This window comes from Ambystoma mexicanum, chromosome 4q (assembly GCF_040938575.1).
Source record: "Ambystoma mexicanum isolate Mex_15411 chromosome 4q, UKY_AmexF1_1, whole genome shotgun sequence".
NCBI classification, from domain to species: domain Eukaryota; kingdom Metazoa; phylum Chordata; class Amphibia; order Caudata; family Ambystomatidae; genus Ambystoma; species Ambystoma mexicanum.
The window spans coordinates 1,258,632,115-1,258,647,697 of NC_090928.1; the positions used below are offsets into that span (position 1 = coordinate 1,258,632,115).

Here is a 15,583-nt window from a genome sequence, read left to right on the forward strand (position 1 = left end):
CACAATTCATACCCCAACACCACATGACGACTACCAACCTAAAACACACCAACGCTATTTTTTTTTTCCGAACTGAAGCTGCTAACAGCACATCAAAGCTCTCTTGCCCTTCTCCCTCTCAATCCCACTAACAAACCCCCACCCTCAACCCTCCTTCCATTGCAGATCTGTCAGAGCGCCAAGCGACAACCCAAGTATGCCGTACAAGACAAAATAACATAATGTTGCTAATTCTGCAGGCTGAAGCCGTCTCACTGGGCGCATTGAAAGTGATGCGGTACACTCCATCTTGCGTGGTAGAGCCAAAACAGAAAAACATAGGAAGCAAACAGTCTATGAAGCTGGCGGCTTCTCGAATCTTACCTGGAACCGATTCGGTAATGACAAGCGCAGAACGGCATAGAGTAAGGGAGGTTAGGGGCAGTGCAGCATAATTCAATATGGCAAACAGATGAGCCTTAACTTTACAGAGCAGTAACTAAATGAATACAGCAGTTCTACATTTTCCACCACACATTCTAGGGAGAAGTAGAACAAAGTCATGCAGGGTTACCGGGAAACCAACTAAAACCTACAAATGGGAACTTGTAGACTAAGAGTGTCAGGATGTATCTAGTGAAAGGGTCCTTTGTAAAGGGCAACGTGTCCTGGTTCAGTGTCTAGTCCCTAGTATATCCAAGGAGTTCTCATGGTTTTCCACCCCTCAAAACGCATCCTTCAGTTCACTCATTCTCAGGGTGTTTAAAGCGCCTCAGCATGCTTCTTTCTTGGCTTTGGCCATGCGTGTTCTGAGATGCGCTGATCTCCTGGAGACTGTAATTGTAGTTCCAACCATTTCCTACCAGGGCAGGACCATATGCTTTCACCCCCTGGCCCTGGGGATTCCTTCACTGGATCTGGGCATGCTAGCCCTCCTGCCCATCACCAACCTGCAGCAATTACCCCCCAGCGAAGGCAGCCCAGATGTTGATTCCTGTGTATGCATTACCGCCTCTTTTCCTCTCAAGGGCAGGGGTGTGGCAGCCACGGATTTGAAGCAAACTAGATTCTGGCAGCCTCTGTATGTGAGGTGATCAGAAATTGCACCAGACAGGGCGCCAGAGCTCGTAGCTTATGTCCGTCCTTTGTTTGTAGTTTTGACTTTGGTCGTGAAACCGCTAACTTGCCAACAGGGGTCATGTACATGCAGAGGGCTGAGGTGATTGGCTGTTCCAAGTACTGTGTTCCCAACATTCCATGCTGAATGTATCCTTGTTCACATAAAGTAATCCAATGCAGAGAGAATGCAGTGAGTTCCTGTTTTGTGAGGCATAGGCCCCTCCATGAGGCATAAGCACAAGCATGGCTGCTATACCCGTCTCCTGCACAAAGCAGCTGGAGAGACGCACAGTGCCCCTTTTCTGACCCAGCACTGGGGTAACACACCGGCTGTCACAAGGTGACAAAAACATCAGACTGTTGTAAGGAACTTATGGTGGCAACAGTAAAGAAAGACACAAGTGATCACAGTTCAAGGGTGTTTATTAAACTGTAAATGCAGGTTGAAAAAATCGCCTAATCTAAAGCTGAATCTATGATGGGGGCGAGCTACGACCATCAAATAATAAGGCAGTCCTAGTGGCGTCTTGTCAAATAAAAGGGCCTATACTAAAAAAAAAACTATTGCCAATCCTTACAACTAAATATAAAAAGAGTGTGGGATGGTGTTCATAAGAAAGAAAGAAGTTTCACAAATGATAAGTCAGGATGTGCTATCCGGGGGTCTCCCTTCCCCACGTTTTGAGCACTGGACAAGGCGCGACTCCTGAGCATAGTACACGCTCCAGCTCTTAGCACGAGACAACCGTTCCGTTCTCAGGTATCAGGACCTTTGGTGGTTAAGTCTCTTTTCTACAAAAAGTCTCTGGTCTCCGAGGACCTGATGTGTTCAAGAATAACAAACAAAAAGTTCCTTTCAAATGTATGTTGAGTGATGACTTCACCCCTGGGTCCCCCTCTTCTGGGCTCATGTGTTTGCCTCCCTCCGCCGGGTTCACTATAGCATTCACTTATCGTTGGGTGTTGGCTTTTCACCCCTGGATCCCCCTCTAGCGGGCCCAGACCACTATCGATTGTTAGCCTTCCTCCGTCGGGTTCACTATGGCTTTTTCCAAATGATCTCAACTGTTGCATTTGCAAGTTTTAATGTCTTTTTAAACAACGCACTGTGGACATCCCTCCGTCTGGTTCACTTTTGTCATAATGTTCTTTCTCTTTTCTCACTAAGCGGGATTCATCTCCCTTAGCTTTCCAATGGCTTGTCGGTCAAAGACTTTCGACTGTACAGAGGATTTTGCTATACCCCTGTATGACCACTTTGACCATTTCCTTGCGGCTCTCCCAAGGGCCTTCTGGTATCGGTAGTTTACAACAAATGCGCAATAAACCAGAGTCTCTCGAGTGAGCACCCACATGGTGACAGACCCCTCTGCAGCTGGCTTTCCCCTCAATGTTAACGTTCTTTGAACATCCCTTAATTTGCCACTTTGTGACTTTCGTTCAACACAGTTTGGTTTCTTATCAGCTCTCCCCTCGACTCACCGGCTGTGATGAACCGCTTGGCTGTTCTTGTATCTGGAGTCAAGGACGGTACCACAGTAGCAGGTGTCTCTCTCTGTCCTACTTATCAGCGTAGGCGTGCTCCGTGCACCGTTGACATCTGCTGCAACACACGCTGGCTATTGTTTGCGGTCTTACGATTCCTTGTGCTTCGCGGGTCGGGTTAGGAAAGGGCAAGGTCACTTCTCTCCTTGTCACCCTCTCGATTATCGCTGCCTTTCTCCTCCTCTTGAACTGCTGTGTTTGGATAGCTGTCTCGTCGTGCAGGCTGCCTTGCTCGTCGTGTGCCCTCGTGCTCCGCCTTTTATCCCTGTGGGGAAGGGGAAGGGCTGTCCGGTGTGTGCGAATCTGCCTGAATTTGCCTGACCCTTGTGTTGGGACATGTCAGGTAAATGGCTCTGGTGTTAGTCCGTTGTCTTGCGTGGTGTGCTAAAGTGTTCGTGCCGGAAAAGGGGGGTAGAGTGTTTAGTATCCTACATGGTAGGATGGGGAAAAGGTGTTGTAAGAAGGGGGATACCACGTCTCACCCGTCGATATCCCACTTCCACTCCCCGAGGATCCCCCATCCAGGTGATCCTGCCTTACTGGTCCACCCCCAGGAACTGTATCCAATAGCGATGGCCGTGTTCTGGCCACCTGGATGACAGATCCCCAGGGACCAGTCAGGGAGACATCTTCAGGTTTCTCACGTGTGAACTGCCAGGTTTCTATCAGAATGTGCAAAAGGGCTGTGAATCGAAATAACTATCCAATAGCCACTTCTAGGGCTCATGGCTGCGCTTGTTAAAGCTTGGATGAAGCCTGTAAAACAGTGATGGAAGGCCAAAGGTTACTCTCATCCGTAAACTCATTACAGGCTCTTCTTCAGTTTCCAGAAAGCTTTAGTGCCTGCCAAACTAAAGCTACAGCAGCATACCCGTGCTCCATTGTCAGTCTCTCTCCAGGTCCGGTGGACTCACAATGCCCACCAGCCTAATCTGGGTGTACCATCTTAGTAGTGTCCGGATCCTTTGCTCCACTCCATGCATTTACAGCCTGCCGGGTGTACGCCCAGGGTTCATCCACTTGATGGTTGGGCTTGTGCTGCGAACCCAACGCGAGCAGCTGTCTTGCTTCTAGTACAGCATCTCTCATTACCCCCTTTTTGATGCCTGGGCGCCATGTGTTTCTGGTCTCTAAACTCTTATGTCCCTTTGGGTGTTACTGTAGGGGAACCTTCTGTGCCACCAAATCACAGCATCTTATGTTGGGTCACAGCAGGTGCTCTTTCCTGCTGGGCTGACTGTGGAGCGTGGAGCTGAGATGGGAGATTGGTTGGGTTATGGGCGACCTCCTCCACCACCCAATATACCACCTCCAGAGCTCGCATTGCTCTGCACGTGGCTCCCCTGGCCACCTGAGTTTCCCAGTCTCCCTCTATGCGGCCTCAGACGTGGCTCGGTATTCCATTACATTATGGGATAGAGAATGTATGTTTTCTGGGGTAGCAGTCTGTGTTCAGTGCAACCAAACCCTTGCTGCCAATCCTTTGTGGTTCTGCTGTGATGTGTAATTTCAATGGATCATAGTACGACTGATGGGTGATTTTTGCATTACATGTGTCTGTTCTTGGTTCATATTAAATCCCAAAGCAACATCAATCCTGAAGTATCTACATTGCTTCAGAAAATCTCACAACCTTCCTGTGCATGGTGTTTGGGTTTAAAATGATCGTATAATTGTTTTTCTTGTATTTACAAGAAATGAAATACTGGTACATTACAGTGCAATCTGGTAGATGACTAAAATGGGATTCATCGAAAGAACACCCTTTCGCTTTGTGGTGTAATATAGCCCTAGGTATCGCTATGGCTACGCCTATCTAAAAGGTATCCCAAAATTGCAATTTTTAGTAATTTGTTGGAATGAACAGCCAGAGCTGATATATTTTTTTTTAAAGAAGAGCCATCTCATTGTAGTAGGAGGGCAAGTTCGTTTAGATAGGCGGAGCCATAGCGCTATCTAGGGATATATTATACCACGAAGGGAAAGGGTGTTCGTCCGATGAGGGCTAGCATTTAGGGTACACAATAATAGTGAGAAAAAGTACTGGCAGAATCCAAACCTTGAATGTCAGTTATTTTGTGTGATATGATGTATAAAGGTAACAGTAAGGACATGAGACCCCAAGAATGAGGTGTAACTCTGTAAGAAGTAGTATCCCTGTAGTTTTTTGTAAAATGTGATTCAAACATGTTTAGGTGATATTCTACAGTCCACCTATCACAGGTCGCACAGCCAGGAACCCCTTTTGGCTTTGTATGCCGTTTTACACTTTTTGGATTTCTCCTGGTTAGCCTCTTGGCTTTGTCGCCACGTGTTACACACTTCTTGCCAGCTTTTGGCGTTGCTGTATTGTATCCATTTATAAAGTTCCCTTTACGGTGGCCTTTCTCTGCCCCACCTTTCTGTGGTATTTTTTCACACTTATGTTCCTTTTAGTAAGTTACTTGCAAATGGCTCTTTCCCTTTTGGTTGTCATCTGTTGTTAACTTTGCCCATAAAGTGTTATTCAGTTCTGTATGCTTACTTTAGCTCACTTCCAAGTTTTTCATTAATTTCGGTGTTCGGTATATGTAATTTAGCGGTGTTTCATTCAATACGGCATTCAATAAGAAATTGTCCCAAATGCCCGAATAAAAAAGCCTGAATGGAAGATTTGGCTGAATTTCGGCCGTTCGAAAAGTCCGAGCGGCTGAAAAGTTTGACCAAATCCCCCATTCGTTGGCTAGGGCTGCGGGGAGGTCCCCCACACCCTTGTTCACTATGCTGTGAATGGGCTTTGTGAGGCCCCCGCAGCCCAGCCCGTATAAAGTAAAAAGAAAAAACAAGGAAAGGACCCTGCTGCGCCGTTTCACGGAAGTGAAAGGGAACAGGCGTTGCAGGGACACAGCAAGTCGGTGGCACACAGTGAAGTGTGCCGGGGCAAGGTAAGTAGGGGGGGTGGGAGTGTGGGTGGGGCTGGAAGCCCATGGCTGCAATGTTCAGGGGAGAAAAGACAGAACGTTTTCAGATTAATAACGCAGTCTTTTCTCCCTCAAACATTTCAGCCACGGGCTTCCAACCCCAATCCTTCAATGAATGTAATTCAGCTTTGTTTTCAAAGTTTCAATCAGTTTGGTATTCAATAAACACGTGCAGCCCTTAGTTGCTTAAGAGTAGCCCTCAGGGAGCGACCCAGTGCTGGGTGACTTCCCCGACAAACACTGGTCCTGGCATTCCTCTCTGGTGGCTCAGCTTCTCCTCCTCTGTCTTGTAGACCACTGGGCTGGCTGGTGCGAGCCCGCTCTCATTCCGGATGCCGTCCACCACACGCCGGCGGCCTTACTACTTCGGCTTGGACATGGATGGCGTCCTTTCTTCCTCTCGTCTCGTTCGGAGCTCCAGCTGCTTTCTGTCCCATGCAGAGGCTCCCACGCCTGTGTTAGCTTCCCAGCCCAGCTGGCCTTGGGCTCTACGGGTCCTCTTGGGTATCACTGGCACCCTGGCTTCCTCTCAGGCCCCATCCTGGCTGCAGCCTCACGACACCGGTCTCCTGCTGGTCTCCGCCACCCCGGTCTCACAGTTGCTCTCTCTGCTGCAATTTCGATCTCCCTTTATACACCTGCAACCCTTTGACAGGTTGCAGGTGGGCATTTTCAATTGGGCTTGCCTGACCTATGACACACTCTACCAGCATCTTCTTTGTCCCAGTACTAGAGTGGTGAAATGAAGTGTTAGTGTTCATCACTGCTAAGCACCTCTTCCTAGTCCCAGTACTGTCAAAGGTAAAAGATAGGGAAAAAGAGGGGAGAGGTCATACAATAGCCTATTAGTGCCGGGGGAGGGATAGGTTGGTCTTCCATAGGGAAAGGGGGATACCATGTCTCAACTGTGTGTACCCCCCTCCCAATCCCCAAGGACCAACCACCCAGGTGATCCTCCCTCGCTTCACCACCCCACGGTCAGGATGCAAGAGCGATGGCTCTTCCCTGGCCACCTTAGAAGAGGATCCAGGGGGAGTAGTAGTGAGAATGTCGCTCATCATTACTGCAGACCCCGACATCGGCACCCTGCTTGGCTTTTCAGATTTAGTCCAATGGAGGAGCCATGATGGCTTTACAGTTGGCATATATGAATAAATAAATCCAAGATGGTAATTTGCAGATGATTGTTCTCATTAATTAAAATGTTGTCTTCTGTCTTGTTCTTTCCTCTTTAACCACTTGTTGCCAGACAGTTTCCTGACTTAAGAACGTTCTTGGACATGAGCAGAGAAATTAATGATTTTCCTCCTGAGTTGGTGGCTGGGGCAGAACGTGGTTAGCTTTATTGAGATGTAGCTTCTAGCAGCCAGTGAGGAATCACTGTGCCTCAATAGATGATGGCTCACAGAGGAGTCTTGCATACTCCAACTATCGTGTCCGAAGCCAGAGTTCACTGCGTGACCTATGTCAGTGGCTGCCTTTGTTTTGTGGAAAGGGTCAGGGTATGTGGAAAATCACCAGAACTGCGTTTTAGATGAATTAATTCTCCAGGGTTGAAGATCATCTATGCCGACATATGGCCGAGTAGTTCCTCCTCGTGCACCCAACAACTAAAGAAGATCGGTTTTGAGCCTGGTCTTTTCTGCAGTACCCCAGACAAATGACATGAATGCTTTACCTCTTTAACGAGTTTGGCAGCAAGGCACTAGCTCCATGTCACGCTCCGACCGTGGAAGAAGGGGCACAGATGGAGGCTTACTTAGGAGGGCCTAGTCTCCCTCCAGACTCCAGTTCAATACTGGCTTCCGCTTCCTGCAGGTCGCCTTGCAACTCGCTGCCTACGTCTCTGCGGCCGCCTCTAGTTGTGCGCTTCGGATTTCCCTGAGCCCTCTCAGTCTCGTTATATTTCCACTTTCCTTCTCCTTCTATTCTGCTCCTATTTCTTTTCTCTGGTTTGATTTCTTGGCGCTTGCCGATCTCGACTCAGCCCCCTGTTTAGTTCCGCAGTCGAATACCTTCCTACGCTGGGGGTTCACACGTTGATGGGTTTCCCGTCCTGTTCGTTCCTTTATTGATTTAAAAAGGGAGTCGCTTGGTTCTATTACTTTTGGGTTTTTCTGTTCACACGTGACCTCGCTTCCTTTCACTCTCACGCTACTCTGTCCCCTCCTGATTTCTCTCACTCTCGCTCACCCTCTTCCTCTCTCACTCTCTCTCTCTCTCTCTCTCGCTCACCCTCTTCCTCTCTCACTCTCTCTCTCTCTCTCTCGCTCACCCTCTTCCTCTCTCTCACTCTCTCTCTCGCTCACCCTCTTCCTCTCTCTCTCTCTCTCTCTCTCTCTCACTCTCGCTCACCCTCTTCCTCTCTCTCTCGCTCGCTCTCTCTCTCTCTCTCACTCTCGCTCACCCTCTTCTCTCTCGCTCGCTCGCTCTCTCTCTCTCTCTCTCTCACTCCCGCTCACCCTCTTCTTCTCTCTCTCTCTCTCTCACTCTCGCTCACCCTCTTCTTCTCTCTCTCTCTCTGCGCTCCTGCTCTCTCTCCTCCTCTTTTCTCTCTCTCTTTCCCTCTCCATTCCGCTCATCCTCTCCTGCATGCATTCTTCTCTCTCTCTCTCTCTCACTCTCGCTCACCCTCTTCTTCTCTCTCTCTCTCTCTCTCTCTCTCTCTCTCTCACTCTCGCTCACCTTCTTCTTCTCTCTCTCTCTCACACTCTCTCTCACTCACCCTCTTCTTCTCTCTCTCGCTCACCCTCTTCTTCTCTCTCTCTCACTCTCGCTCACCCTCTTCTTCTCTCTCTCTCTCTCTCTCACTCTCTCTCTCACTCTCTCACTCTCTCACTCTCGCTCACCCTCTTCTTCTCTCTCTCTCTCTCTCTCTCTCTCACTCTCGCTCACCCTCTTCTTCTCTCTCTCTCTCTCTCTCTCTCTCTCTCTCTCTCTGCGCTCCTGCTCTCTCTCCTCCTCTTTTCTCTCTCTCTTTCTCTCTCCATTCCGCTCATCCTCTCCTGCATGCATTCTTCTCTCTCTCTCTCTCTCTCACTCTCGCTCACCCTCTTCTTCTCTCTCTCTCTCTCACTCTCGCTCACCCTCTTCTTCTCTCTCTCTCTCTCTCTCTCTCACTCTCGCTCACCCTCTTCTTCTCTCTCTCTCGCTCACCCTCTTCTTCTCTCTCTCTCACTCTCGCTCACCCTCTTCTTCTCTCTCTCTCTCTCTCTCTCTCACTCTCTCTCTCTCACTCTCTCACTCTCGCTCACCCTCTTCTTCTCTCTCTCTCTCTCTCTCTCTCACTCTCGCTCACCCTCTTCTTCTCTCTCTCTCTCTCTGCGCTCCTGCTCTCTCTCCTCCTCTTTTCTCTCTCTCTTTCTCTCTCCATTCCGCTCATCCTCTCCTGCATGCATTCTTCTCTCTCTCTCTCTCTCTCTCTCTCTCTCACTCTCGCTCACCCTCTTCTTCTCTCTCTCTCTCTCTCTCTCTCTCTCTCTCACTCTCGCTCACCCTCTTCCTCTCTCTCTCTCTCTCTCTCTCTCTCTCTCTCTCTCTCACACTCTCTCTCTCTCCCCCTCACTCTCGCTCACCCTCTTCTTCTCTCTCTCTCTCTCTCTCTCTCGCTCACCCTCTTCTTCTCTCTCTCTCTCTCTCACTCTCGCTCACCCTCTTCTTCTCTCTCTCTCTCTCTCTCTCTCTCACTCTCTCTCTCTCACTCTCTCTCGCTCACCCTCTTCTCTCTCTCTCTCTCTCTCTCTCTCACTCTCGCTCACCCTCTTCTTCTCTCTCTCTCTCTCTCTCTCTCTCTCTCTCTCTCTCTCTCTCTCTCTCTGTGCTCCTGCTCTCTCTCCTCCTCTTTTCTCTCTCTCTTTCTCTCTCCATTCCGCTCATCCTCTCCTGCATGCATTCTTTTCTCTCTCGTTCATCCTCCCAGTTGCCTACCTTAAACTTACCTGTTTGCTGAAGTACTGGAACTGACCCTTATAGAATTCCAACAGTTCAGAGACTCTCTTTCTTCAAGTCTTCTTCGGACTTCAAGTCCCTCCAGACTCCACCCGCCTCACAGTAAATCTCCATTAAGATTTCCTCTGGACTACAGCTTCATCTTCGGGAGTGCCTTCTTATCACCCATCATCCCCTCCATCTGGCTTACAGGGTTCTTTATGCCTATAAGGCTTTTTCCCTGTCTTAGGGGTCTTGCTCCTCAGGGACCCTCTGACCGCTGTTCTAATCACGGTCAGGGTGGCGTCAGGTGGAGCTCGTCCTTATCTCCACGAGAGAAAAGAGCTAAGGACAAGAGAACAAAGAAGGGGATAAGTGAAGAAGTATCCGACAAGAAGAATAGAAGAAGAAGACAGAAGAAATCTCGCCAGAGCGACGTTGACACACACTCAGGTGAGGAGAATCAAGGGGGTAGTCCTTCAGATTCAGACATTTGTGACACTCAAGCAATTCTTTGAGCCATACTATTGATTTTCTTTGTGTTAATCCTTCCTAAAATGGAGGTACATGAACATGTACAATTTTATGTGGTTTTATTGGAAAGCTCATTTTACATGACTTGATGTGCTACACTTGTCCCAGTTTGCGAAGAACCACAATCCTGAAGAATGTCGGTTAAGGCTATTAAATAATTTACAGTTAGTTGTAGGTAGTATGTTCGTTTGAGGGAAAATAAGCTACATTTTAATATTGACAAGGGGTGTGCCAAATTAAATGTTTCAGTACCCTTATTGTCAGTAGCAAATAATTAGTTGGAAAATCAATCAAAGGCACATAGTTTTGTAAAACTTTGTTTCAAGCCTGGCCAACACTTAATAAAAATGCTTACATTACTATGTATATTAATGTTTATTTTCATCGGCACAAAGTTTGTAATCAAGACCAGAACAAAAGATTATCAGCGAGCAGCTGTGGTGTTTTAACTTGGATGGGGTCACTTTCAAAGCCCTAGCGTCAGATGGGTAAAAATGAATGTGTTTGGCTGAATATTTGTTTTCTGGGTACGTTTTGCACATGGCTACTACTGAAAGTTTGGGTTTCAACTGTCTGATGGACTGGCAAGCGTTGGAGGTGTAATCCATAACATTGTCTGGCCTGTTCAGAAGGATTTCTGAACTCCGACCAGGAGGGGCAGAGGTTCAGAAGGCCAACCTAGTTTCTTGGAACAGGGTAACCTCTGGAAAAGTCAGACCAATCAGGGTAGCTATGGCAGGCAGTCAAGACTAAGGGCCTCATTACACGTTGTGCGGTAAATGAAGCCATTTACTGGCATGGCGTTATTTGCGTCTCTGCCCTTGCAAGAGGCCGCTAATTGCGTACTATTATGAGTACGCGGACACGAGCATAGCGCCATGCCGGTAATGGCCCTACCACCATACCGTAAAAGTCCCCAAAAAGTCCTTTAGCGGCTTCGACTAAAGTGCTAATAGCACCTCCGCCTTCATGCTGCATGAAAATAGCGGTCACCGCTATTAGCGGTCCCCGACATTAGCAGTCACCGCTATTAGCGGTCGCCGTTAAAATGCGGAACCGGAAATAGCGTCATCGCACAGGAACGGGAAAGAGCACGGCGGCCATCTTTAAAAACACAATCCATTGCCATCCTCCGCATCCAGGACCCCTTTCAAGGAAACTCGGACACAAATCCATCCCGGATAGCCCAAAGATGCCCAAGGCCGTAAAAAAAAAGCTGCTGATCGCCAACGTAAGGAAAAATTCAGCGTTGAGGAGCTGATCATGCTCACAGAGACACTATCGGCAAATGCAAATGTAGTCTTCAGCAATGACATGCGGCGGGAGACCATCCTCAAGAAGAAGGCCATCTGGGCAGAGGTTGCAAACAAAGTCAGTGCGGTGGGCACCACCACCCGCACAGTCAAGGACTGCCGTATGAGGTGGGACGACCTCCGGCTCCGTGTCAGAAATATACTGTCAGTGAACCGCAGGCTGGCAATGGGCACAGGAGGTGGCGGCGATTCACCCCTGAAACTCAGTGAGTGGGAGGAGACCTGCGCATCCACAATTGGAGTGGAATCGATAGAGGGTGTTGGAGAAATGGAGCATGGAGTGGCCACTTCATCCGATGGAGGTGAGTGTATACATCAAAAAATGCACAGTGAAGTGTGAGGGGCCCCCCAATTATGTGTCCATATTCAGGCCATGGAGCCAGCCACAAACATACATGCATGCATCACCACATACACGTGCAACACAGACCCATTCATGCATGACCCACCCGACATCCCCATTACCGGAATACACAATAAAGAGGCCCTAATGCATAGAGCGGCATGACATAAACATTCAGCGTAAGGCAGGTAGAACCATAAACGATGATACCCCATTTCTCACCCCTACAGGATCACAGACAGAAACTGAGGACCCACGCACTGCGACACCTGCTCCCCCATCTACAAAAAAGCCCAGGAGAGATGCGACAGGGGACACCGCCACCACATCAAGGGTAACCGGGAGGAGTGTCCAGCAGCAGAGGGACAAAGGCAGCAGGAGCACAACTTCCACGCAGCTGAGGCCATGGCTGCTGCCATTGTTGCACCCACGGCAGTCTGTCTCACTCTGCTGCCACCAATTCAACTGGTGCGGCAGCAGCCACTGCACCACTTTTGGACGAGGAGGAAGCACTTGACATTGTGGAGCGAAGCCAGACCCCCAGCCCAACACGCCCCATTGAGGCAAGCCCAAGGTTGTCATCAGGGTCAGGTAGCCATGGAGGATCAGCCACCCACACCATGGAAGGTGCATGGAGCCCCAGGTGTCCTCACCTGATGCCAGAGGCATGGACCAAGGCGCAACAGTCATCCCTCCTGCTCGTAGCACACAACATGACCTTGCCTCCATCAGCCAGAGGCAGGCAGAGATCACTGGGCTTGTAAGGCAGCATGTGGCCGAGGCAGCCCGTCTGAGGGAGGACCTCTGTATGTATGCAAGGCATACAAGGGAGGGCATGGAGGCATGCACGAACAGGATTTGCAATGAAATGGCCCAACTCAGGCAGGCCGTGATCCGTATAGCGGATGCGATTGAGCACCAATGCCCACTCACAACACAGGATCAACCGGGCTCCTCCTCCTCTGGGAGTTCACTGCAAACAAGCCCCTTGCCCCGCTCTCTGCGCAACCTGAGGCGCACCATATTCCAACCACCCAATGGCGGAGGAGGCACTGAGAATTAGGGCCAGCAAGGACTAGGTTGCACATGTGGAGAAGGACACGTACACACTATGTGGCTCACATGGGAGTGTCGTGGGGGGAGGGGGGTAAGGTTGTTTTTGGGAGTGTTGTGGGGGGAGGGGGGTAAGGGTGTTTTTGGGAGTGTTGTGGGGGGAAGGGGGGAAGGGTGTTTTTGGGAGTGTTGTGGGGGGAGGGGGGTAAGGGTGTTTTTGGGAGTGTTGTGGGGGGAAGGGGGGAAGGGTGTTTTTGGGAGTGTTGTGGGGGGAGGGGGGTGAGGTCGTTTGCACAGTTGGGGCCATGCACTTTTTGTTTGAATTTTGTTCACAATACACTGTTGAGAAGTTGAAACACAGGCTTGGTCTTCATCATTGTGTATGTGTACTGTATTGGGGAGATGGTTCTTTGTGGGACTCACCACATGCATCAGAGCAACAATACCCATCTCCATCCATAATAGTTTTCCCTTGTCTCTCAGAATATTTGATATATCAGATGCTGACGCACATCGTGTCCCACCTGCCCATCGCCTCTTGCATGTCCTGGCGGACCATTTCACCCATCCCCATCCCCATCAACATCATCCTCATCTGGTGGTTGCATGTCACTGTCAGGTGGCATAGGCACATTCCATCTGATGCACATTTTGTGCTGCATCACACATGCCATGGTTATCTTCGGCACTTTGTCATGGCCGTACAGGAGAGCCTCACCCGGCACGCTTAGGCACCAGAGCTGTGTGTTTGAAAGGCCAAATGTCTGCTCCATCACGACGCGGGTACGGGTATGTGCAATATTGTTGTCCTCTTCCTGCTGGTTCTGTGGGTTCCATACAGGGGTTAGGAGCCAACTCTTCAGGGGATAGCCGGCTTTGCCTGTATTGGATGAAGAATGGGTACCTGTTACCGGCCAACTCTGGTGCGGCCTGTACATGTCACACAAATCGTCTTTGCATTGTGATTGGAAATCACAACTGACAGCATGCATGCAGACGATCTGCGTGACTGCAATGTGCAAAGCTGAGCTCTCCCATGCAAGTCGACATGCCCCAATCATGCCTCCGACAGTAATATATATGTCCTGGGTGAGGCCAGGTTTCAGGTGTCCTTGGGCCCAGGCAAATTTAGTACCGCAATGCCAGTGTACTGCCATTCCACCATCCATGTTGCTATGCTGTGAAGCATCACTTCAGTGGTGCTATGGGTTTGTGGTCAGATGCTATGGCTAGGGATGATCCCTTTGCATGCATTCTAGGGCACATTGCTGTATTGATGTTGTGCTGGCCAAATTCTGTATGACTGTCTTGACGGCATGTTGCTGATTTGTGTATTATGTGGTGTGGCATGATGTGAAATGTGGGTGTGGATGGATGTGTAATCTTTCGAAAGTTGGATTGTATTCAATGTTGTGCAGCTTCACATTTCATGTGGGGTCTTCTCAAGTACATTGTGGCGTTCCCCGATGGACATTGGCATACATCTGTATGACCATTTGTCCCACGCACGACAGTCAACTCCCAGTTGGTGTATGTTTCTCTCCCACCCCAATCACACCGCCATGTACATGCCCTGCTAATCACCAAGTTGCCACGATCGTTGGCCGGCTTGTGGCTCCATGTTGCGTGGTATGGTTGAGTTCTACAGGACCATTGAATCATGGGTTGAGCCGGGATGTCTGGAGTGACAATGTGTGATTATCTTGTTTGCGTCACATGCCATTCGGACAATGATGGAGTGGAATTGTTTTCTGTTTCGGTGGACTACTTCATTGTGATGTGGGAACACCAAATCCACACGGGTACAGTTGATGGCCCCGATGCTACTTGGGATGGTTGCACGTGAATAGCTGGCAACTTTGGTGTTTGCGATCTCCTGGACAGTCCGTGGCAGGAATATGTGTTCATGTGCAAGCTTCAGGAAGGCATTGTGTACCTGGGTCGGCGTGCATGGGACTACTGGTTGTGAGATGCCATGCATCTGCCACACAGTATGCTGCTAGGAGCCTCTGGCCAGGAAGTGGAGCACAGTCACCACCTTCAGTAGAGGGGGGATGCAGTTCTGATGTCTATGAGGCTCACGCTGTCGTCATGTATCTTATCCACGATGCTGGTGATGGTATCCCGGTGCAGACGGTACGGGGTATGTTTGTGCTCAGGTGTTTGGTTAAATGGACTTGCTTGGATCCTGGGTATTGGTGGCTGGCTCTGTGGTATTTCTGGGTGCCCTGGTGGTGCTTGCTGCGCCTGTCTTGGCCTCCTCCTCCTCCTCCTGCGTCTCCTCTATGCTGCCTGTTGTTGGTGCTGCCGCACTGCAATCGTGTCCTCCAGCCCATGTAATGCTGCCAGTATTGGAACCATTTTGGTGTGGCAAGGTGTGTGGGAAGGGGTGTGGTGTTCTCTTTTGTGCTGCAAGTCTCCATTGCCTCCACCTGTGCTGGATGTGTCCACCTGTGGCAGGTGGGAACACTGCTCAGGTCTCTTAACGAGTGGTTCGCGATGCCGGTATTAGCGCCATGCCGGTAAGGGGTTTTTGGGTCTTTATCGTGCCGCTATTGCCATGTCCGCATAGCTTGTGATGCCGTGCAATTAGCGCCATGCCGCTATTTCCTTTCAGGGGGCGCGCGCCCACGGACTTGCCGCTATTAGTGGCACCGTACTTACCGGTTCCGCTAATAGCGGCAAGTCCGGGTCGTAATTAGCTAGGGAATTTAGCGGTACCGGTAATCGCTTACCGGTACTGTTATTCCTTTACCGCACAACATGTAATGAGGCCCTTAGTCTCAGGAGGGGTGAGGGTGACTGAAGGA

The 15,583-nt window shown here is 49.7% G+C and overlaps 1 protein-coding gene across 1 annotated transcript in view; it reads left to right on the forward strand.

Moving 5' to 3' along the window:
• AARS2 (alanyl-tRNA synthetase 2, mitochondrial) overlaps nt 1-15,583 on the forward strand; it is a 413,869-nt gene that overhangs the window by 41,101 nt on the left and 357,185 nt on the right. The gene's annotated exons all lie outside the window — the stretch shown is intronic.